Source organism: Triticum urartu, chromosome 7, assembly GCF_003073215.2.
Source record: "Triticum urartu cultivar G1812 chromosome 7, Tu2.1, whole genome shotgun sequence".
In the NCBI taxonomy this organism is placed as follows: Eukaryota; Viridiplantae; Streptophyta; class Magnoliopsida; order Poales; family Poaceae; genus Triticum; species Triticum urartu.
Window position 1 is genome coordinate 11,882,388 of NC_053028.1, and position 23,319 is coordinate 11,905,706.

Consider the following 23,319-nt stretch of genomic DNA (forward strand, 5'->3'; position numbering starts at 1 on the left):
CTTAAACAGAACCTACCAAACCAATGCTTAGATGTTGTCTTATGATTTCTTAGCATGTCCCATTTTTGTCTTTTTAGCCCGCTATAAACTTTTAATATACCAAGACAAGACTCTCAGATAAAATGGAAGACATATTTTTGAGAGATTGCTTGTTGATCTACATTAAGAAAGAGATCGCAATAGGATTCTAGACAGAAGCAACTATTGATAAATTGAATTGTGAAACATCGTTTGCGATTCAACTAAAAATTGTTAGTCATGACCATCATTCAATTTGTTGTGCTCGATGTTTGGCCCCCTTGAGTGTATTTTCTGGCTCCGCCATTATTCTTGAAGAAATTTAGGGTTTCAGAAATAATAACTTTGGTGGTAGTTTGTAGCTTACCGACTTGTCCGAATCTATGTGGCTGTCATTGGAAATGAGTAAAGCTTCTGACGGCAGCTAAAGTCTGAAGCTTTTCAATACAGCCAACATCTTCAATTCTTATATATTCCGTACACCTTGTTCCACCACTGTTCTTGAACAAATAAAGGGTTCGAGAAATACCAGCTTGCTGCTTGTTTGTAACTTACTGACTTGTCCGAAGCTTCAGGACCGGAAGCTATTCACACCCAACCTGCCAGCCGCCGCCGCACCACCACACCGTCTCAACACAATTTCACCTCCGCTTCACCCATTTGGCCATGCCGACCAATCGCGCCCACCTGGCAAAGTTCCCGCACACCCGGTGGCGCCACCCAACATCTCCATTGGACTAACGCTGCTCGGAGCCGTTTGAAGTACTCCGGGGACACAAATTTGAACTACTAACTACCATTGAATGAGTTGTTTGGTATGCTAATGAGAAGCTGTGGAGATGATAAGCAAGAAATTAACGATGTCAAAAATCCTGCAGTTAGCATGCCAATTCGCACTCATACTGAAATTCAACTGAGATGTGCAGACCTGGCAATCTGAACCTGGTATGCTTGTAAGGGGGCGGTCACCTCGCTGAATCTCCAGTCTGCATGAAATTCCAGTGCAAGGTTTGTCGCTTAACGAGCGATAAAGTTCAGACGAAAAAATTACTAAACCGCGAGAACAAAACACACGAACCAGTCGCTGTAGAAGATGATGAAGACTTCCAAGAGCTTGCGAAGACTGCGTGCTCCTGGAGAAGTTGAGCAGCATTGTCGCAAGTTGAGGAGATCCCGACTGAGTGGACATTTCCCGAGAAACCTGTCGTCGATGTTGCAGGGAGCGGCATGTGCATGCGACGGCGGCGGTGCTGGTGACCATTGTGCTTGCGAGCTCCTTGGAAGAATGCACCACCGTTGCCGGCGCTTAGCCCAGGAGGAGGGAAGAAGGCGGCGGTATCTGGGCTACTTTTTATCCTTTCCTTTATAGAATAGAGCTCGCTAGATTAAAAAGGAGTTTTAGTAGAGCACATATTATTAATGGCATTTCTTATGTGTCTCTTGCTGAATTTAGTTGGGATGGGGATTCACAAGATTTTCTCTCGCCTCGTGTAATTCATTATGTAACTCTGTTGACATTCTAATAAAGCACGATGAGGCAAAATTACAAAAAGAGGAAAAAGAAAGAAAAAAAGATTTGTCCTATTTAGCGACCTGCGCGTGGGAGAGCGCACAAACTCTCACCCCTCGCGTCTACGATTTGGGCCAGCCCGTGTGCGGGCGTGTTGCGCCCCTGTTTTTTCCTTTCGTTTTTATTTTTCTACTTTTGGTTGTTCGCTTCATAGCATTCATAATTTCATAAAAAGTCGAATTTAAATATTTTACAAGAATCTGAACATGCCCTCGAATGCGTAAAATGTTTACAAGTTCATAAAAAAAGTTTGCATATTTATTTTTTCTGCAAATTGGATAAATGTTCACTAATTTCAAAAAATGGTTGCAAATTCAAAAATAATGTTCGTGAAATAAAAAATCACTACTTTAATATTTTTCTGAATTTCAAAAGAAAGTCCTTGATTTTTTTCAAAATTATATGCTCAAGAGTTCGGAAAATGTTCATGATTTTCAAAAACTGCTCACGAAATAAAAAATTGTCCATGAAGTTCAAAGATTGTTTACTAACATCAAACACTGTTCGCATGTTTAAAACGTGTTCAGGAATTTCAAACAATTGTTCTCCAATACCAATACAATGTTCTTGATTTAAAAATAATTATAATTTCAAAAATATTGTCCGTGTCAAAAAAGAATTATGAATTTTAAAAGTATTTGTGTGAGGTTGAAAAAAAATCATGAATTTAAAAATATATTCTTGAATTCAAAAAATGACCACAATTTTTTGAAAATGTTAGCGAATTTAAAATTTGTTGGAGATTTTCATAAAAAGTACATGGATTGAAAAAATGGGCGCGACTTAGAAAAAGTTTATGGATTTTAAAAAAAGTCCGTTCATGTGAAAATTTTTAAAAGGGAAAAATAAGAAAAAGTGAAAACAGAAATGTAAAAATAAATGAAAAAAATGAAAAACGAAAATCAGAAAAGAAGAAAAACAAAAAAACTGGTTCAGAGAAGGTTCAAAACTAGTGGAGAAAAACCTGTAGAGAAGGCTCGGACAACGATGGGGATGGCTCGAAGAAGGTGGTCTTGGCGGTCAACCTAGTTGCCCCTAGGTTGGAGATGGTGGAAGGCGTTGTTGACGGGCTGGCGTCGCCCTCACCTCTTGATGGAGGACGCGCGGGAGCATTTCCACTCTCGATTGTGGAGGAGCACCTCGAGGGGGAGGTGCATCTCAAGGCGGAGCGCGCGTACGCTTCCGCCCTCGTCGAGCTCATTGCTGAAGCCCGCGCCATCCTTGAGTCCATTGAGGATGAGCGGGTGGTGTCGACGAACCGCTGCGGGATCTTCATTCGTGATCGAGAGTCGGAGGAGACCTTTGCAGACGAGGACGAGGACGACGAGAAGCCGCATGCCGCCAATGACCATGAGGCCGATGGTTCCAATGAGGGGCCTCGTACAAGGAGTAGATAGACTAGTATATGTAGTTTTTATTTCCGGATGTAGTTCGGGCTCATTTTATCTATGAATAAATGAATCTATGAATGAGTTGTAGTTGTAACTTCGCATGCTTTTGCATATAAGTTTGAAGGTTAAATAGCGTATAGGGGGCAAGAAAAACAAAAGCCTAGTCCGGTTGGAGAACTTTTAAGGGAGTGACTAATTTTCAGTCATTTGTTTTTCCATCTGGTTTAGGTCGTTTTTCTTGTCCACACAATTCTTTACACGTGTCTTTGTAGTAGTTTCAGTCCAGACTGTAGAGCCCAAAAAAACGATTGTTTTCATTTCAGTTTCAGGTCGTATTCTCCCTCCGCCTTGTCGACCTTCAAACACATGTTGGCGCCACTCCCTAACGGGCCACTTGCAAACCCGCTACTGATTCATACCTTGACATTTTGTGTGGACATGGACTAAATGGGAGTGACAGTATAGCTTTAAAAAGTAACAAAAATAGGAGCCAAGTAAACATGATGCTGGATGCAAACCAGAGTCTCGCTTAGCTATATGTCCCTTTAACTTTCTTCTCTAGTTCAAAACTGACCACAACAAGAATATACCGGAGACCAGAAAACTAAGGATTGAATGGTCACACTGAAAATGAACAAAAAAAGATGCACAAATGGCACCCCATGTATCCGTTGGTCAACACAGTAGAGTTTCATACAGCTTTGCACTCTCTCTTGCCTTCTTCTTGATGTCTTCCGTGAACACAGCAGCCTCAAGCGCTAGATCAGCCTGGTTGGGAGTTGGCGCAACCATGCAACTTTGGCACTGGTCCATCGAGTACAAAACGGAGCAAAACTCCCTCACTGAGATTTTTCAACCTGATGAAGTCCTCCCACCCAACGCCACAGATGCAGGTCCTCCTGTGTTCTTTCCTGATCTCGGTGATGAATTTGCACCCCTCACATTCCTCAAAAAGCATGCGGTCGCCAGTGGCGCAATTGAATTCGACCATTGAGTGGCATGGGATAAACTGCAGAAAAAGGCAAAAAAAAAAAAGGAAAAGGAAGAACAAAAGATAGGCTATCCTCATGCATGTTGGGGCATGAAACGTTTGCAGATGAGACTGACAAAATAGCTAAACTCTAAAAATTGATAGACTAAAAAAGAAAATGAATGCAACAAAAGTAATGACCGAAAATTAGAAAAAAAGAAATCTAAGAAAAAGCTAAAGTTACTATAATTCTATCAGCTAAAAGGACTAAGTTTATATCTGAAAAGAAAAAAATGAAATCATACACAAACTAAAGAAGAAATGAAATGTTTAACTGAACAGGACAACTATTATGCTATCATAAAACATACAGGGAGGTGTGGTAATTTCCACATCATAGCCTCCTATAAATGAGTGATGAATGAAAAATTGAACATAACAGAGAAGTAGACTGTAGTGATAAATTAATAACTCACCATGACAGGGAACTACACTATACTGATAAATTAAGCATATTACAAACTAAGTTACCACTGAGCTTTCAATGTCTTCAGACAATCAAACACCAAAATTTAAACCCGATGAGCGATGGCTAGCTCAGTCGGACTTGCAGATTGGGCACACCATCCCTGTTACTAATACAAGAACAACAAAATAAATTGAAAATAATAAGCTGAATGGAAAGTACACTAATAAATGACTGAACTTAAAACTGATAGACAAGAACAAATACTGACCAAATAACTAAAGAGAACTAAAATGAGACACTTAAGATACTGAACAAACACTGGCGAAATAATAACCACTTAACATATAGTTGAAGAGAACTGAGACTGATACTTAGGTATACTGACGACTAAAAACTGAAAATAATCTAACAAAAAAACCAGTGCAGAAAACTGAATTTTTTTAGCACTTATAGGAACATACGGTTCACAACAGAAATAATCATCTACTAAAAGACAAGACCCATGAGAGATAGGACTGAAGAAAGATGCAAATGATAATTAAATATGATAGAATGAAGACTGGTAGAAAGAAAAAATCATACTGAGGAACGCACACTGAATATGACTTGAAGAACTTGATTACTTAATCCGAAGCAGATAACTGATGGAAATAGAGGACTGATAGAAAGAAGAACTCATAAAAATAACTAAGAATAATAAGACTGAGAAGAATACCAAGAAGACTAAGGAATGAAGATAACTAAGGACTGATAAATAAGAAAAGACGACATGGAGACTGAAGAGTACTGAAAATAAGTTGGACAAATGAGAGACTAATCTACTATCATTTTTAGCTGAAAAAGCTATGCTAGCTCAGACTAAAAAAAGAGACTGGATACTGCAAAAAATGAAGAAGTAGAAATGATGAATGCCAAGGAAAATTAATGAAGACTTTCCATCCTGTATAAATGACAAGATGAAGAAAAACAAGGCAGATAAATGAAATGACAAGAATACTTATAAATGAAAAAAATGAAATAGCAAGCCTACAGAATGACAAGCAAAGTACAGACTGAAAAAAATAGAGGGGGCGAGACTGAAGACGGATGAGAATGAGGATTCGGTAACAGCCATGCCTATCTGGAGCCACTTAAGTAGGACACTCCTATTTATATACAAAAAATGAAAACTAAAGAAAAAAGAGTGAATAGTTACCAAAAGGATAGCCAATTTTAAGTTTTGAACTTGAATTTTAGAAGTTAGACACTTAAGTAGGACACTACAAACTGATTTGCAAGAAGAATAGTAAGAAGTCAGTTGTTCATCTTAGAATGAATATATAGAGAAAATGATAGATAACAACATAAGAGACCAAAACAGGAGACTTAGGAAGAAATGGACAAAAGACAGTAGAGTGAAGAAAATGAACAAAAACCACTAGGTCGTGAGTCGTGACCACACACATCTCTAGCCAGCTGGCCAGCACCTTAGAATAGTGTATAATGACATCGTCGATTCCCTGCTCGTGCAACACTAGCGATCTTCCTAGAAAATATTAGCATATGAGAATGGGCCAGAGCTCAACTGATTAGGAACCCCCCAAGAAGGGAAACTTGGCCACCTCAAGCAATCTGGTTGAGACTACTCATAGAAAAAAAATTGGCGGGACTACAGCTTTTGCATAAGTATCAATACATTCGCAGTAAAAAATGCCCGTATGAATTGGTTGGGGGGGGAATGTATATGTTTAACAAAACACTAGAGACGAAACGAAAGATGGGGTTGCATAGACTACAACTTAAGCTATATAAAGTTGCAATGAAACATTCTGACTTTTGAAGAAAAATAATGGTCGAGGGAAGCAACAAAAACTGACATGCATACTCACTGTACAAGCTTCATGACCGAGAAACAGGGACTTACGTGAGTGAGAGAGAGAGAGAGAGAACAAAATAAGATGAAACACCTCAGAGTATGTGATTCAGGGTACTGCTTGTACCAAATTGCTGCAGATTTTCATATGTGCAGAATGTAACACAAGACTACAGCATTCATGGACACCATGAATCAAAACAAGCACCTAGTAACTAGTATATGTAGTATACTATCTTTACAAGATAGCACGACTTTCACATTAAATTAAAATTGAGCATATGGTAGCATTTTAGTTCCATCTTACAACAAAATCATCACAAAGTGTCACATCACAAAAGCATTGCTATTACCTTCTTTTTCATTGACCGCTGCAGAGACTTGCAAAACTGAATTCCAATCAACCTGAAACAGCAGAAAGGGATTAGGACTTGATTGCTGCAGATTTGCAAAACTGAACCCGAATTAACCTATACAAAAACACAGAGAATTAGGATTTGAGATCTGCTTGTGTTTTAGTGTTCAAGAAGAGAGAGGACAGACTCACAGAGACACAAGAATAGAGAGTAATGAGGCGCCACATGAAGAAGGGGGGGGGGGGGCCCTGGGGGGAAAGGAGAGAGGGGCACCATGAGAGGGGAGGGAGGGAGAGAGAGAAGGCGCCATGGTAAGCGTTCAGGTAGGCAATGATTATTGGAAATATGCCCTAGAGGCAATAATAAAAGCATTATTATTATATTTCCTTGTTCATGATAATTGTCTTTATTCATGCTATAATTGTGTTATCCGGAAATCGTAATACATGTGTGAATAACAGACACCAACATGTCCCTAGTAAGCCTCTAGTTGACTAGCTCGTTGATCGACAGATAGTCATGGTTTCCTGACTATGGACACTGGATGTCATTGATAACGAGATCACATCATTAGGAGAATGATGTGATGGACAAGACCCAATCCTAAACATAGCACAAGATCGTATAGTTCGTTTGCTAGAGTTTTCCAATGTCAAGTATCTTTTCCTTAGACCATGAGATCATGTAACTCCCGGATACCGTAGGAGTGCTTTGGGTATACCAAACGTCACAACGTAACTGGGTGACTATAAAGGTATACTACGGGTATCTCCGAAAGTGTCTGTTGGGTTGACACGGATCAAGACTGGGATTTGTCACTCCGTATGACGGAGAGGTATCACTGGGCCCACTCGGTAATGCATCATCATAATGAGCTCAAAGTGACCAAGTGTCTGGTCACGGGATCATGCATTACGGTACGAGTAAAGTGACTTGCCGGTAACGAGATTGAACGAGGTATTGGGATACCAACGATCGAATCTCGGGCAAGTAACATATCGATTGACAAAGGGAATTGCATACGGGGTTGATTGAATCCTCGACATCGTGGTTCATCCGATGAGACCATCGTGGAGCATGTGGGAGCCATCATGGGTATCCAGATCCCGCTGTTGGTTATTGACCGGAGAGTCGTCTCGGTCATGTCTACATGTCTCCCGAACCCGTAGGGTCTACACACTTAAGGTTCGGTGACGCTAGGGTTGTAGGGATATGTATATGCAGTAACCCGAATGTTGTTCGGAGTCCCGGATGAGATCCCGGACGTCACGAGGAGTTCCGGAATGGTCCGGAGGTAAAGAATTATATATAGGAAGTGCTATTTCGGCCATCGGGACAAGTTTCGGGGTCACCGGTATTGTACCGGGACCACCGGAAGGGTCCCGGGGGTCCACCGGGTGGGGCCACCTGCCCCGGGGGGCCACATGGGCTGTAGGGGGTGCGCCTTGGCCTACATGGGCCAAGGGCACCAGCCCCAAGAGGCCCATGCGCCTAGGGTTTCAAAGGGGAAGAGTCCCTAGGTGCCTTGGGGGGGAGGGACCTCCCTTGGCCGCCGCCCCCCTAGGAGATTGGATCTCCTAGGGCCGGCGCCCCCCCTAGGCCCCCTATATATAGTGGGGAAGGAGGGCCTCTTGATCCACGTTTTGGTGCCTCCCTCTCCCCTCCAACACCTCCTCCTCCTCCGTAGAGCTCGGCGAAGCCCTGTCGGAGTACTGCTTCTCCACCACCACCACGCCTCGTGCTGCTGCTAGAGCCATCTTCCTCAACCTCTCCTTCCCCCTTGCTGGATCAAGAAGGAGGAGACGACACACTAACCGTACGTGTGTTGAACGCGGAGGTGACATCCGTTCGGCGCTAGGATCTCCGGTGATTTGGATCACGTCGTGTACGACTACCTCATCCCCGTTCTTTGAACGCTTCCGCTCGCGATCTACAAAGGTATGTAGATGCATCCGATCACTCGTTGCTAGATGAACTCATAGATGGATCTTGGTGAAACCGTAGGAAATTTTTTGTTTTCTGCAACGTTCCCCAACAGTGGCATCATGAGCCAGGTTTATGCGTAGTTCTTCTTGCGCGAGTAGAACACAATTTGTTGTGGGCATAGATGTTGTCAACTTTCTTGCCGCTACTAGTCTTATCTTGCTTCAGCGGTATTGTGGGATGAAGCGGCCCGGACCAACCTTACACGTACGCTTACGTGAGACCGGTTCCACCGACTAACATGCACTAGTTGCATAAGGTGGCTGGCGAGTGTCTGTCTCTCCCACTTTAGTTGGAGCGGATTCGATGAAAAGGGTCCTTATGAAGGGTAAATAGAAGTTGACGAATCACATTGTGGCTTTCACGTAGGTAAGAAAACGTTCTTGCTAGAACCCTAATTCAGCCACGTAAAACTTGCAACAACAATTAGAGGACGTCTAACTTGTTTTTGCAGCAAGTGCTTTGTGATATGATATGGCCAAAGTTGTGATGGATGATGAATGATATATATGTGATGTATGAGATGTTCATGCTATTGTAATAGGAATCACGACTTGCATGTCGATGAGTATGACAACCGGCAGGAGCCATAGGAGTTGTCTTTATTTTTTGTATGACCTGCGTGTCATTGAGAAACGCCATGTAAATTACTTTACTTTATTGCTAAACGCGTTAGCCATAGTAGTAGAAGTAATAGTTGGCGAGCAACTTCATGGAGACACAATGATGGAGATCATGATGATGGAGATCATGGTGTCAAGCCGGTGACAAGATGATCATGGAGCCCCAAGATGGAGATCAATGGAGCTATGTGATATTGGCCATATCATGTCACTATTATTATTTGATTGCATGTGATGTTTATCATGTTTTGCATCTTGTTTACTTAGAACGACGGTAGTAAATAAGATGATCCCTCATAATAATTTCAAGGAAGTGTTCCCCCTAACTGTGCACCGTTGTGACAGTTCGTTGTTTTGAAGCACCACGTGATGATCGGTTGTGATAGATTCTAACGTTCACATACAACGGGTGTAAGACAGATTTACACATGCAAACACTTAGGTTGACTTGACGAGCCTAGCATGTGTATAGACATGGCCTCGAAACACAGAAGACCGAAAGGTCGAGCATGAGTCGTATAGAAGATACGGTCAACATGAAGATGTTCACCGACGTTGACTAGTCCGTCTCACGTGATGATCGGACACGGCCTAGTTGACTCGGATCATGTTATACTTAGATGACTAGAAGAGGGATATCTATCTAAGTGGGAGTTCATTGAATAATTTGATTAGATGAACTTAATTATCATGAACTTAGTCTAAAATATTAACAATATGTCTTGTAGATCAAATGGCCAACGTAGTCCTCAACTTCAACGCGTTCCTAGAGAAAACCAAGCTGAAAGACGATGGCAGCAACTACACGGACTGGGTCCGGAACCTGAGGATCATCCTCATAGCTGCCAAGAAAGATTATGTCCTACAAGCACCGCTAGGTGAAGCTCCCGTCCCACAGAACCAAGACGTTATGAACACTTGGCAGACACGTGTTGATGACTACTCCCTCGTTCAGTGCGGCATGCTTTACAGCTTAGAGCCGGGGCTCCAAAAGCGTTTTGAGAGACATGGAGCATATGAGATGTTCGAAGAGTTGAAAATGGTTTTTCAAGCTCATGCCCGGATCGAGAGATATGAGGTCTCCGACAAATTCTTCAGCTGTAAGATGGAGGAAAATAGTTCTGTCAGCGAGCACATACTCACTATGTCTGGGTTACATAACCGCTTGACTCAGCTGGGAGTTAATCTCCCGGATGACGCGGTCATTGACAGAATCCTCCAGTCGCTTCCACCAAGCTACAAGAGCTTTGTGATGAACTTCAATATGCAGGGGATGCAAAAGACCATTCCTGAGGTATTTGCAATGCTGAAATCAGCAGAGGTAGAAGTCAAGAAGGAACATCAAGTGTTGATGGTGAATAAAACCACTAAGTTCAAGAAGGGCAAGGGTAAGAAAGCCTTCAAGAAGGACGGCAAGGGAGTTGCCGCGCCCGGCAAGCAAGCTGCCGGGAAGAAGCCAAAGAATGGACCCAAGCCCGAGACTGAGTGCTTTTATTGCAAGGGAAGTGGTCACTGGAAGCGGAACTGCCCCAAATACTTAGCGGACAAGAAGGCCGGCAAAACAAAAGGTATATGTGATATACATGTAATTGATGTGTACCTTACCAGTACTCGTAGTAGCTCTTGGGTATTTGATACCGGTGCAGTTGCTCACATTTGTAACTCAAAGCAGGAGCTGTGGAATAAGCGGCGACTGGCGAAGGACGAGGTGACGATGCGAGTCGGGAATGGTTCCAAGGTCGATGTGATCGCCGTCGGCACGCTGCCTCTTCATTTACCTACGGGATTAGTTTTAAACCTCAATAATTGTTATTTAGTGCCAGCTTTGAGCATGAACATTGTATCGGGATCTCGTTTAATTTGAGATGGCTACTCATTTAAATCCGAGAATAATGGTTGTTCTATTTATATGAGAGATATGTTTTATGGTCATGCTCCAATGGTGAATGGTTTATTCTTAATGAATCTCGAGCGTAATGTTACACATGTTCATAGTGTGAATACCAAAAGATGTAAGGTTGATAATGATAGTCCCACATACTTGTGGCACTGCCGCCTTGATCACATAGGTGTCAAACGCATGAAGAAGCTACATGCAGATGGACTTTTAGAGTCTCTTGATTATGAATCATTTGACACGTGCGAACCATGCCTCATGGGTAAAATGACCAAGACTCCGTTCTCAGGAACAATGGAGCGAGCAACCAACTTATTGGAAATCATACATACTGATGTGTGTGGTCCAATGAGTGTTGAGGCTCGCGGTGGCTATCGTTATGTTCTCACCCTCACTGATGATTTGAGTAGATATGGGTATGTCTACTTAATGAAACACAAGTCTGAAACCTTTGAAAAGTTCAAGAAAATTCAGAGTGAGGTTGAGAATCAGCGTGACAGGAAAATCAAGTTCCTACGATCAGATCGTGGAGGAGAATACTTGAGTCACGAATTTGGCACACACTTAAGAAAATGTGGAATAGTTTCACAACTCACGCCGCCTGGAACACCTCAGCGTAATGGTGTGTCCGAACGTCATAATCGCACTCTATTAGATATCGTGCGATCTATGATGTCTCTTACCGATTTACCGCTATCTTTTTGGGGCTATGCTTTAGAGACTGCCGCATTCACTTTAAATAGGGCTCCGTCGAAATCCGTTGAGACGACACCGTTTGAATTATGGTTTGGGAAGAAACCTAAGCTGTCGTTTCTAAAAGTTTGGGGATGCGATGCTTATGTCAAGAAACTTCAACCTGAAAAGCTCGAACCCAAGTCGGAAAAATGTGTCTTCATAGGATACCCTAAAGAAACTGTTGGGTATACCTTCTACCTCAGATCCGAAGGCAAGATCTTTATTGCCAAGAATGGATCCTTTCTAGAGAAGGAGTTTCTCTCGAAAGAAGTAAGTGGGAGGAAAGTAGAACTTGATGAAGTATTACCTCTTGAACCGGAAAATGGAGCAACTCAAGAAAATGTTCCGGAGGTGCCTGCACCGACTAGAGAGGAAGTTAATGATGATGATCATGAAACTTCAGATCAAGTTGCTACTGAACTTCGAAGGTCCACAAGGACGCGTTCCGCACCAGAGTGGTACGGCAACCCTGTCTTGGAAATCATGTTGTTAGACAACGGTGAACCTTCGAACTATGAAGAAGCGATGGCGGGCCCAGATTCCGACAAATGGCTAGAAGCCATGAAACCTGAGATAGGATCCATGTATGAAAACGAAGTATGGACTTTGACTGACTTGCCCGATGATCGGCGAGCCATAGAAAATAAATGGATCTTTAAGAAGAAGACAGACGCGGATGGTAATGTGACCATCTATAAAGCTCGGCTTGTCGCTAAGGGTTATCGACAAGTTCAAGGGGTTGACTACGATGAGACTTTCTCACCGGTAGCGAAGCTAAAGTCCGTCCGAATCATGTTAGCAATTGCCGCATTTTACGATTATGAAATATGGCAAATGGACGTCAAAACGGCATTCCTTAATGGTTTCCTTAAGGAAGAATTGTATATGATCCAGCCGGAAGGTTTTGTCGATCCTAAGAATGCTAACAAGGTGTGCAAGCTCCAACACTCGATTTATGGGCTGGTGCAAGCATCTCGGAGTTGGAACATTCGCTTTGATGAGATGATCAAAGCGTTTGGGTTTACGCAGACTTATGGAGAAGTCTGCGTTTACAAGAAAGTGAGTGGGAGCTCTGTAGCATTTCTCATATTATATATAGATGACATACTTTTGATGGGAAATGATATAGAACTCTTGGACAGCATTAAGGCCTACTTGAATAAAAGTTTTTCAATGAAGGACCTTGGTGAAGCTGCTTATATATTAGGCATCAAGATCTATAGAGATAGATCAAGACGCCTCATAGGTCTTTCACAAAGCACATACCTTGATAAGATATTGAAGAAGTTCAATATGGATCAATCTAAGAAGGGGTTCTTGCCTGTGTTACAAGGTATGAAATTGAGCTCAGCTCAATGTCCGACCACGGCAGAAGATATAGAAGAGATGAGTGTGATCCCCTATGCCTCAGCCATAGGTTCTATTATGTATGCCATGCTGTGTACCAGACCTGATGTAAACCTTGCCGTAAGTTTGGTAGGAAGGTACCAAAGTAATCCCGGCAAGGAACACTGGACAGCGGTCAAGAATATCCTGAAGTACCTGAAAAGGACTAAGGAAATGTTTCTCGTTTATGGAGGTGACGAAGAGCTCGTCGTAAAGGGTTACGTCAATGCTAGCTTCGACACAGATCTGGATGACTCAAAGTCACAAACCGGATACGTGTATATTTTGAATGGTGGGGCAGTAAGCTGGTGCAGTTGCAAGCAGAGCGTCGTGGCGGGATCTACATGTGAAGCGGAGTACATGGCAGCCTCGGAGGCAGCGCATGAAGCAATTTGGGTGAAGGAGTTCATCACCGACCTAGGAGTCATACCCAATGCGTCGGGGCCAATCAAACTCTTCTGTAACAACACTGGAGCTATTGCACTTGCCAAGGAGCCCAGGTTTCACAAGAAGACAAGGCACATCAAGCGTCGCTTCAACTCCATTCGTGAAAATGTTCAAGATGGAGACATAGAGATTTGTAAAGTACATACAGACCTGAATGTAGCAGATCCGTTGACTAAACCTCTCCCTAGGGCAAAACATGATCAACACCAGAATTCCATGGGTGTTCGATTCATCACAATGTAACTAGATTATTGACTCTAGTGCAAGTGGGAGACTGTTGGAAATATGCCCTAGAGGCAATAATAAAAGCATTATTATTATATTTCCTTGTACATGATAATTGTCTTTATTCATGCTATAATTGTGTTATCCGGAAATCGTAATACATGTGTGAATAACAGACACCAACATGTCCCTAGTAAGCCTCTAGTTGACTAGCTCGTTGATCGACAGATAGTCATGGTTTCCTGACTATGGACATTGGATGTCATTGATAACGAGATCACATCATTAGGAGAATGATGTGATGGACAAGACCCAATCCTAAACATAGCATAAAGATCATATAGTTCGTTTGCTAGAGTTTTTCCAATGTCAAGTATCTTTTCCTTAGACCATGAGATCGTGTAACTCCCGGATACCGTAGGAGTTGCTTTGGGTATACCAAACGTCACAACGTAACTGGGTGACTATAAAGGTAGACTACGGGTATCTCCGAAAGTATATGTTGGGTTGACACGGATCAAGACTAGGATTTGTCACTCCGTATGACGGAGAGGTATCACTAGGCCCACTCGGTAATGCATCATCATAATGAGCTCAAAGTGACCAAGTGTCTGGTCATGGGATCATGCATTACGGTATGAGTAAAGTGACTTGCCGGTAACGAGATTGAACGAGGTATTGGGATACCGACGATCGAATCTCGGGCAAGTAACATACCGATTGACAAAGGGAATTGTATACGGGGTTGCTTGAATCCTCGACATCATGGTTCATCCAATGAGATCATCGTGGAGTATGTGGGAGCCAACATGGGTATCCAGATCCCGCTGTTGGTTATTGACCGAAGAGTCGTCTCGGTCATGTCTACATATCTCCCGAACCCGTAGGGTCTACACACTTAAGGTTCGGTGACGCTAGGGTTGTAGGGATATGTATATGCAGTAACCCGAATGTTGTTCGGAGTCCCGGATGAGATCCCGGACGTCACGAGGAGTTCCGGAATGGTCCGAAGGTAAAGAATTATATATAGGAAGTGCTATTTCGGCCATCGGGACAAGTTTCGGGGTCACCGGTATTGTATCGGGACCACCGAAAGGGTCCCGGGGGTCCACCGGGTGGGGCCACCTGCCCCGGGGGGCCACATGGGCTGTAGGGGGTGCGCCTTGGCCTACATGGGCCAAGGGCACCAGCCCCAATAGGCCCATGCGCCTAGGGTTTCAAAGGGGAAGAGTCCCACAAGGGGAAGGCACCCCCTAGGTGCCTCTGGGGGGGGGGGGGGGGGAGGGAATCCTCCCTTGGCCGCCGCCCCCCTAGGAGATTGGATCTCCTAGGGCTGGCGCCCCCCCCTAGGCCCCCTATATATAGTGAGGGAAGGAGGGCCTCTTGATCCACGTTTTTGGTGCCTCCCTCTCCCTCTCCAACACCTCCTCCTCCTCCATAGAGCTTAGCGAAGCCCTGCCGGAGTACTGCAGCTCCATCACCACCACGCCGTCGTGCTGCTGCTGGAGCCATCTTCCTCAACCTCTCCTTCCCCCTTGCTGGATCAAGAAGAAGGAGACGTTACGCTGACCGTACGTGTGTTGAACGCGGAGGTGCCGTCCATTCGGCGCTAGGATCTCCGGTGATTTGGATCACGTCGTGTACGACTACCTCATCCCCGTTCTTTGAACGCTTCCGCTCGCGATCTACAAAGGTATGTAGATGCATCTGATCACTCGTTGCTAGATGAACTCATAGATGGATCTTGGTGAAACCGTAGAAATTTTTTTGTTTTCTGCAACGTTCCCCAACAGAGATATGCTAGAGAAGATAATATCTGAAGGTTTACCTGCGCCGCCGTCGGCAGGACCTCGCCTCCGCCGCCTCGAGCTCGCCGTCGTCGCCATGGATGAGGAGGAGAGATCAGATCCTCCACGCGACCCTGGAAAAAAAAGGCGGGCACGAAAATAACCCGAACCGATCGACTGAGACCCACTAAGACAAAGCGGGCCCGAAAAGGTCACCGCACCAGCGTAGATCTCAGAACTAAATCCAACGATTGAAAAATTCGACCTGAAGCCAATATGAAAACAGACGACTGATTTTTAGTAAAACTGTTATTTTATTGTCGTACGACTCTGTCCAATTGCTACCTCTGGAGAAGAAAAGCTCTCCACAGAGCGCTAGTCGCAGCCGGCTGCATCCCCGCCGCCCATCGCCGCCCTAAACCAAACCAAGGTACTACCTTTCCTGACTCACCACCACGAGCTCACCACCACCACCAGCTACTACCTGATTTTCCTCTGCTTGATCCATGATTCCCCCTCTCCATTTGCAGATATGACCCTGTCTAGGCCCTTCTGCTTCGGTTCCATGGAGGAGGTGGAGATCCTCGAGAGGAACACCAAGCCTCGCCTGGACAGCCATCCGGGGGCGCCGGCTTGCCTGTTCACCGACGACCTCATCCGGGGGCGAAACCGACTATTTTCAACACACATCAGTAGGGAATGCAGTGCCATGTTGTAGTGTGGTACAGGGGTGGAGCGATGGCGACGAAGATGGCAGTGTTGTGCGGTTGCCGCCTTCCTTGTCCACTGCCAAAGCTGCCTCGGAGCAAGGGGATGACGGTGTGGCGGAGCAGGGGTCAACGGCGAGAAAGAGAGAGCCGACGTAGATTTTGAAGAGAGAATGAGCCGTCGGTCCCCTCGTCTTGACGAGTCGAGGTACGAAGAAGCTTTTTTTTAACATCAGTACAGACATAAGCGCTCATATACACGCTCATACACTCATCCCTATGAACACACACACGCACACCCTACCCCTATGAGCACCTCCGAAAAACTGAGCCGACATATCATTTTGAGATTTACGAAGTCACCGTAGGCGCCTCGTCGTCGACGGTAACGTCTCCTCTCACTGAATGCGCATCGCTGAAAATCCTGTAATAAATCCAGAAATAAATGCGAGCACCAGGATTTGAACCCTGGTGGGCTGGAGATAGTACAGTCCTCTAACCATCCAACCACAGGTTGGTTCGCAAGGTACGGAGAAGCTAGAGTGGTCTGAGACGGGAGAGAAACCAGATCGGGAGCGGCATATTTCGCAAAGGAGAGTGGGAAGTGGGTGGGATGTTTGTATGTGTGTGTATTATCTTATCTTATTGATTTTTTCTTTCGTGTGGGAACGAGGTTAATCTGTTGAGGGCAGAAATTTACGTCGGATGGGACCAATGAGGTCCAATGAAAACAAGGGCAGATCCGTAAGGACCAAAACATTACAGGAAAAAAAAGATATATGTCGGGAGTTTTTTTTTTTGCCAACTCAACTAAATGCTTCGCCAGTAGTACGAAAAGGGATCCGCTGGAGAGAGTCCAGTCTTCGTTCGTTCGTTCGTTCCCGTCAGAAGCGAATCCTCCCTCGCTGGCCGCTCTCGCTGCCCTAATCCAAAGTAGTATCCTTCTCGACTCACCACCCAAAGATCACCACCGGCTATGCACTCTGTTCGATTTTTACTCCATGATTTCCACTCTCTATTTGCAGATCCTCTACATCATACGCTCTCCCGCTTTCGATCCATGGAGGGGGCGCAGACAGGGAAGAACTTCGCGAGGAACATCAAGTCTAGGCTGGAAACCCATCTGAGGACCACAACGGAGGCAGCCGGCCTGTTCACCGACGACCTCATCCTGGAAATTCTCTCCCGCCTCCCCGCCAGATCCGTCAATCGGTTCAAGTGCGTTTCCGTGTCCTGGCGAGATCTCATCGCCGACCCCCCAACCGCAAGAAGCTCCCCCAGACCCTCGCCGGCTTCCTCTACTTCACCACCGACGACAGCGGGGGTCGCCACCACTTCGCCAGCGTCTCTGGCGGGGCAGCCCCGTTCGACCCTTCCCTCCCTTACCTGCAGCCTACCAAGTACAAGGACATGGCCCAGGTGGACTCCTGCAATGGCCTCCTCCTCTACCGCGTCAGCAACAAGAACAAGTTGGCCCCTTGGTGTTGGGCAGAGGATGATTGCCGTTTTGTGGTGTGCAATCCTGCCACTGCGAGGTGGGTCGAGCTGCCCCCTAAGCCTCCTGCGTCAGAAATCAGATATAGCCTTACTGCAGCTCTGGCTTTTGATCCGGCAGTCTCGTCGCATTTCCATGTTCTTCATTTCGAGGAGGACTGTTTGGCAAATTATATGACAGGAGTGACCATCCACTCGTCACGGACAGGAGCCTGGAGTCGCAGGGATAGTGGGATGGTTGAGAAAGTGCCGCCGTTCTTCATGAGTAAATGTGTCTTTGTCGGCGGTATCATGTATGTGATTGGCAAGCTGCAGCACATCAACACCAGCAATGAGTATGTGCTGGTGGGGGTGGACGTGGAGGGGAAAGAGTGGAAGACTATCCGTGTGCCGTACCGTTCGAGATTTTGTACGATTGGATTGTCGCAGGGATGCTTACACTATGTTGTAGCTAACAATGAAATTCTAATTCCTGAGATAACGCTCTGGTGCCTCAAGGATTGTGATAGTAAAGAGTTCGTCCTGAAGCATACCGCCAGCATGGATAAGCTTCTGAGCATGACTAGGATGAAGTACAAGGTGGTTGACATTCATCCAGATTGCGACACCATCTTCTTGGTTTCATATGGAGGTGCTACCTTGGCAGCGTACGATATGCAACATCAGAAAGTTGGTTGCATCCTTAATCTTGAGAACAGCACACAACGATTTCTACCCTATGTTCCTCTGTTTTCAGAGCCATTAGCTGATGCAGATGGGCAGTAGTTTCTTACCTTCAAATTTCAAACCACCCTTGTGCAAGAATTGGCTCCTCTGTCGGCTTAAGTATTTGTCTACGTACTTTGGAATCCGCTTGAATCATGCCACTCAATTAGCTGGTGCTCACACTCCTGCTTGCTTGATTTCCAGTTCAGAGCCAATGCCTGGTAAACCTACAGATTAAGCATAATGTCATTTCCAAAGTACATTGTTACTCTTTCTCTTGTTTACCTAGCACTGGCTGGCTGTTGTTCTGGACATGTATTACTTTACTGTAATCAGCCTTCTTGTCCATAATAGTCAGTTATTATGATTATCCTAAATCTTAGTGCAGATTGTCAACCTAGCAGTGTTCTAAATTGTTCAGACTGGTTACTGGTGTGATGTTTAGTTGACCTTATTCATTCAGTATTTTGGTAAAACACTGCCTTTGAGCAAGTATTTTTTTTTTGTATGTTTGCTGTAGCTAGTGAATTCAATAGAGCTTTGGATCTGTTATTTACAGAGAAATTGCATCAATGTCAATTAAGTAAAATTGGAGTACGTTCAACTGTACAAATAGCAGCGCGCAGGTGAAAGACCAGAGTTTTTACTAGTGGTAAATGCTAACAACAATTTTGTAGAGATGCAGCTTCATGCGCATGCACGATATTTGTCTGTCAAAACAGCTGAATGAACACCAAAAAAGGCCTTTTGCTGTGGTTGATTCACGTCCGCGGTGTTGATTGGTTTGGCTGAGTTGCTACCCTGTTTGAGTCGGCTCAACCAGTCTTGTTTCTGTATCTGTTTGTGATGTGATGATAGCTGATTCTTGAACTATTATTTTTGAGACTATGGAATGACAATAGACTAGGGTTCCGCCCCTTCCCCTCCAGCCGCCGCCAGCCGCCGGCCTCAAGCCCCGCCTCCGTCCCCTTCATCCCTCCCCCTTATCCCGTCCAGATCCGCCTCCGGCCGCCTCCCCGGGAGGTGGCCGGGGCGGAGCTCGAGCTCCTCACCAGCGGTCCCCCTCCTCCCTGGTCTCCCCCCACCGCCGCCGGCGGCCGCCCCCGGCGCTGGCCCGGGTGGTACCGGCGGCGGCGGGCTTTCTCGTCTCCGCGCGCGCGTGCTCCCTTCCCGGGGCAGGGAGGCGGCGGTGCAGCCCGGCTTGGCTGCGGTCAGGCGCGCTGTCCTCACATCGCGGTGCCGTGGTGAGACGGCGTGGGGGCCTCATGACCGAGTTGGCGTTGGGTGGTGGTTGGTTCGGTGGCTGGATCCGAAGCGCCCGAGGTGCGGGTTGGGATCGGGGGAAACCCCTGTCGGCGTGGCCAATACCGGCGTGGTGGCGCCTGTGGGTGCCACCTGACGTTTCGGGAGGGCGTCGGGGGCTACCCTTCCTTTCGCCTCGTCGTGTACCGCGGGAAACCCTTGGCAGCAGCGTCGTCATCGTCGCGATCCTTCTTGGAGGTGTTGATAGGTGCCGGCGCTTCGGAGTCCTGGAGGCTAGTGGAAGATCCCGGTGGGCGCAGCGTTCGCGAGGCTTCTTCGTTTTTGTTGATCCAGCGTTGTCGGCATTTGTTTCTTTTGCTTTTTCTCTGTCGTTTCTTTTGGACGTGTCTGTGCTGTTTTCGCCCCAGCATCTATCCCTGTATGGTTCGGTTGGTTGCTTTGTATACAAAGCAGGGGAAACCCTTTTTCGGTAATATGAACTGAAAACAGTCCAGATTAGTTACCCAAGAATGACATTTTGTTCCAAGAAAAGAACCATCTGCTCCAGAACTAATTATATGTTTTATTTTAAACTTGTCTTGGATTGACTAAGAAGTTTTATATCCATAAACATCTGACCATTTGTTTGTCAGTGTTAACATTTGCCACAGTGAGCAGAGGATTGAATCCCAGCTTCATGGCCCAAACACTACCAGAAAACGACGGGGAAATCTTTAAATGCCTGACGGTCAGCCCACAGGAAATACATCCCTGACGGTTATTCCTGTCTGCCACCCTCAGAAAAATCTGGATTCCGTCAGATTTATAGGTCAACTTTTTGTGACAGCTAACCTACAGGAAAAATAGGCATGCCGGAAACTAAATATCAATGGTCCACGTATGATCCCAGTAAACCCAAATCCACATCCTATGTTCATACACGCTTTCAGAATGAGTATATACATAGCACATATCCATGCATGATTCAACAACTGGTAGTTGACATCTAAAAAAATTTATTTGCTCAACAGCGGTAACATGACAGTTGTACATATAAATGTCACCACCACTCAAAATACTCATCCATCACATTGCACAAAGCAAATGTAATGATAACAAAATACTCACGTTTCTAAGTCACCTTTGTTGATGATCTGGAGCATCACCTACATCTTCATAAGTCTCAAAGTCACTAGGCTACCACCAGTCCACCATGTTCTCACCATCATTGCTGCCTCCGGTGTTGCCATTGCCGACGTGGTCGTCCGTAGCACCATCCTCCAAACTAACAGGGGATGAATCAGTGTTATTTCCCCTGCAATGTCATGTACAGCATTAATGAGAATAATATTGAAAGGGGCAGGGGATGATGAGCAACATCCTTCACCATGAGAGTTGTTGTCCTCTAAACTCTTTCAAGGTTCATCTTTTTGGCATATCTACACAACATCTTAAAGCCCTGTGAAACATACATTTTTTATGTTTTAAAGTGGCTGCAGAACATAATCTGGTCCATGTGATGATAATTTAAATACCATAGCACTATTGAGCAAAACACTTAGCTAATCCTGAAGGACGAAAAAAAGGAATTTCATTTAGTATTTTCTTTGCAAATCTTAGATATGGTATGGCAGCAAAGTAATCATTTGATGTTATACTACATTTTAGTGCTTTATGAAATAATGGACAGGAGTAAATAATACTCACCGGTAGCTTCAAGTTCGACCTTGTGTCCATTAGGAGGCATTCTTAACGAGGTCTTGGCCCTCTTTGCTTTGATGAAACATGTGCAATCTCAAGATTCCAATCATAGATAGATGATTTTTCAGAACTAAAGATTTCTGGAAAACTAAAGTTTACTTGCAGCCAATGGAATAACAGTTTACCAATAACCAAAGAAATTGCATAATCGCCTAATTTTAGATATATAGTAAATTCAGCTTCATCTAAACCAGCATGATAAGGAGAAGATTGTATTTGAAGCACTTCAAATAAAGTAATAGGACTATGTAGACGTTTGGGCAAACAATGACTCCAGATTTGATGCCCAAGTGCCAATGACTAGCCAATAGGATCTGAACTAAATCATGCCCTAAAAAAGATCCAGCATGCCATTACTTTATCGAGTAACTGAGGAATATGACCACCACACTGGATACATGATGGAAGAAACACAAAAATTAGATAGATATGCATGTGCATTAGCCACCTCATGCTACTGACCTACCAAAACTTTATCTAAGAAGTCTGTGTTCGTCATAATGTTCGGTATCCATGGGCTTGCACTGAACAGAAACACACATACACACACGGAAAACAGAGCACAGACACATGCCAGCTCACCCTTCCAGCAGGCCGAATGCGAGTAGAGAGCCGAGCTTGTTGCCACATTCAAGAGATGGCACGTTCCAAGAGAAAAGGTACCTGCAACCGAATATGGGTTCAGGGGAAGACAACATGATTGGATTAGTGGTGCTGATGCATATGAGGATAGGCTGGGTCAACATTGGGGATGGGATGCTGAATAGTTTCAAAACACTCTACATTACCTCATCATAAATAAGTAATCCGCCAAATAAATAATGACAACAACAAATAATAAGGTAACGGCCAACACATCTTACTATTTGTGAGACAATTAGCACATGAAGACAAGCTTGACAAAGTGTGAAAGATACCTGAGACGGGTTTTTCCTTGCTCTTCACTGCATCTATAATATATGGCTTCCTTCCTTCTGCCACAAAGATTTCTAGAGATGAGAAGCAGCACCTACAGGAGACTGGTACAAGTATGCAAATAATTACATACATTTCTAACTAAATATATGACTAACTTGCTTCTAAAACTGAAAACTTACTGCCGAAATGATTTTTCAAAGGAGGTGATATCCAGAAGTTGTACCCGTGGGCTGCAGCTTCAACAGTGGCTCCACGATATGGCAGATTCAAGCTACGACAAATCAAGCATGAGAAAGTTGTACCCGTCAGGAAAATTCGTTTTCCCGTGAGGGGCTTCGGGCCTCACAGGATAATCAGACACTCACAGGAAAAGTACGGATTCTGGTAGTGAAAAGCGCACCCCCTTTTTTCCATTCAAGGTGACTAGAAAAACAGGTGAAGATACTCAGTGTTGTACACGATAGTTTTCTGATTGGGGCAGCATGCAGTCAAATACACCAGACTTCTTAATATAGACAGAGATAATCAGAGTGTTGTAGGGATCATGATATCTGTTGAAGGATTGTTTGGTGCACAAGCAATTTCCTGAAACTGCATAGTTAATCCGGCTGAATGGGGGTTTTCACAGACTGAAATTTTTCTTTTATGATCTGACTTAGATCACAGAAGCTTGTAACAAGTGACCCATATCTGCAACAGTGTTTTATCCATAAAGAGCTGACCATTCGTTTGCCAGCGTGAACACTTGCCACAGTGAGCAGAGGATTAAATCCCAACTACTAG

At 44.7% G+C, this 23,319-nt stretch overlaps 1 long non-coding RNA gene and 1 pseudogene across 1 annotated transcript; one reads left to right on the forward strand and one right to left on the reverse strand.

The window, feature by feature from the left end:
• Positions 1-3,418: 3,418 nt before the first annotated feature.
• Positions 3,419-15,791, reverse strand: LOC125522142. Its single transcript, XR_007289639.1, has 4 exons — positions 15,751-15,791; positions 6,624-6,675; positions 4,481-4,584; positions 3,419-3,988 (listed from the first exon to the last, which is right to left on the reverse strand). It is a non-coding gene; the product is annotated as an uncharacterized LOC125522142 (long non-coding RNA).
• A 483-nt stretch (positions 15,792-16,274) lies between these two features.
• LOC125520336 lies at positions 16,275-18,675 on the forward strand (annotated as a pseudogene).
• The last annotated feature ends 4,644 nt before the right edge of the window (positions 18,676-23,319 follow it).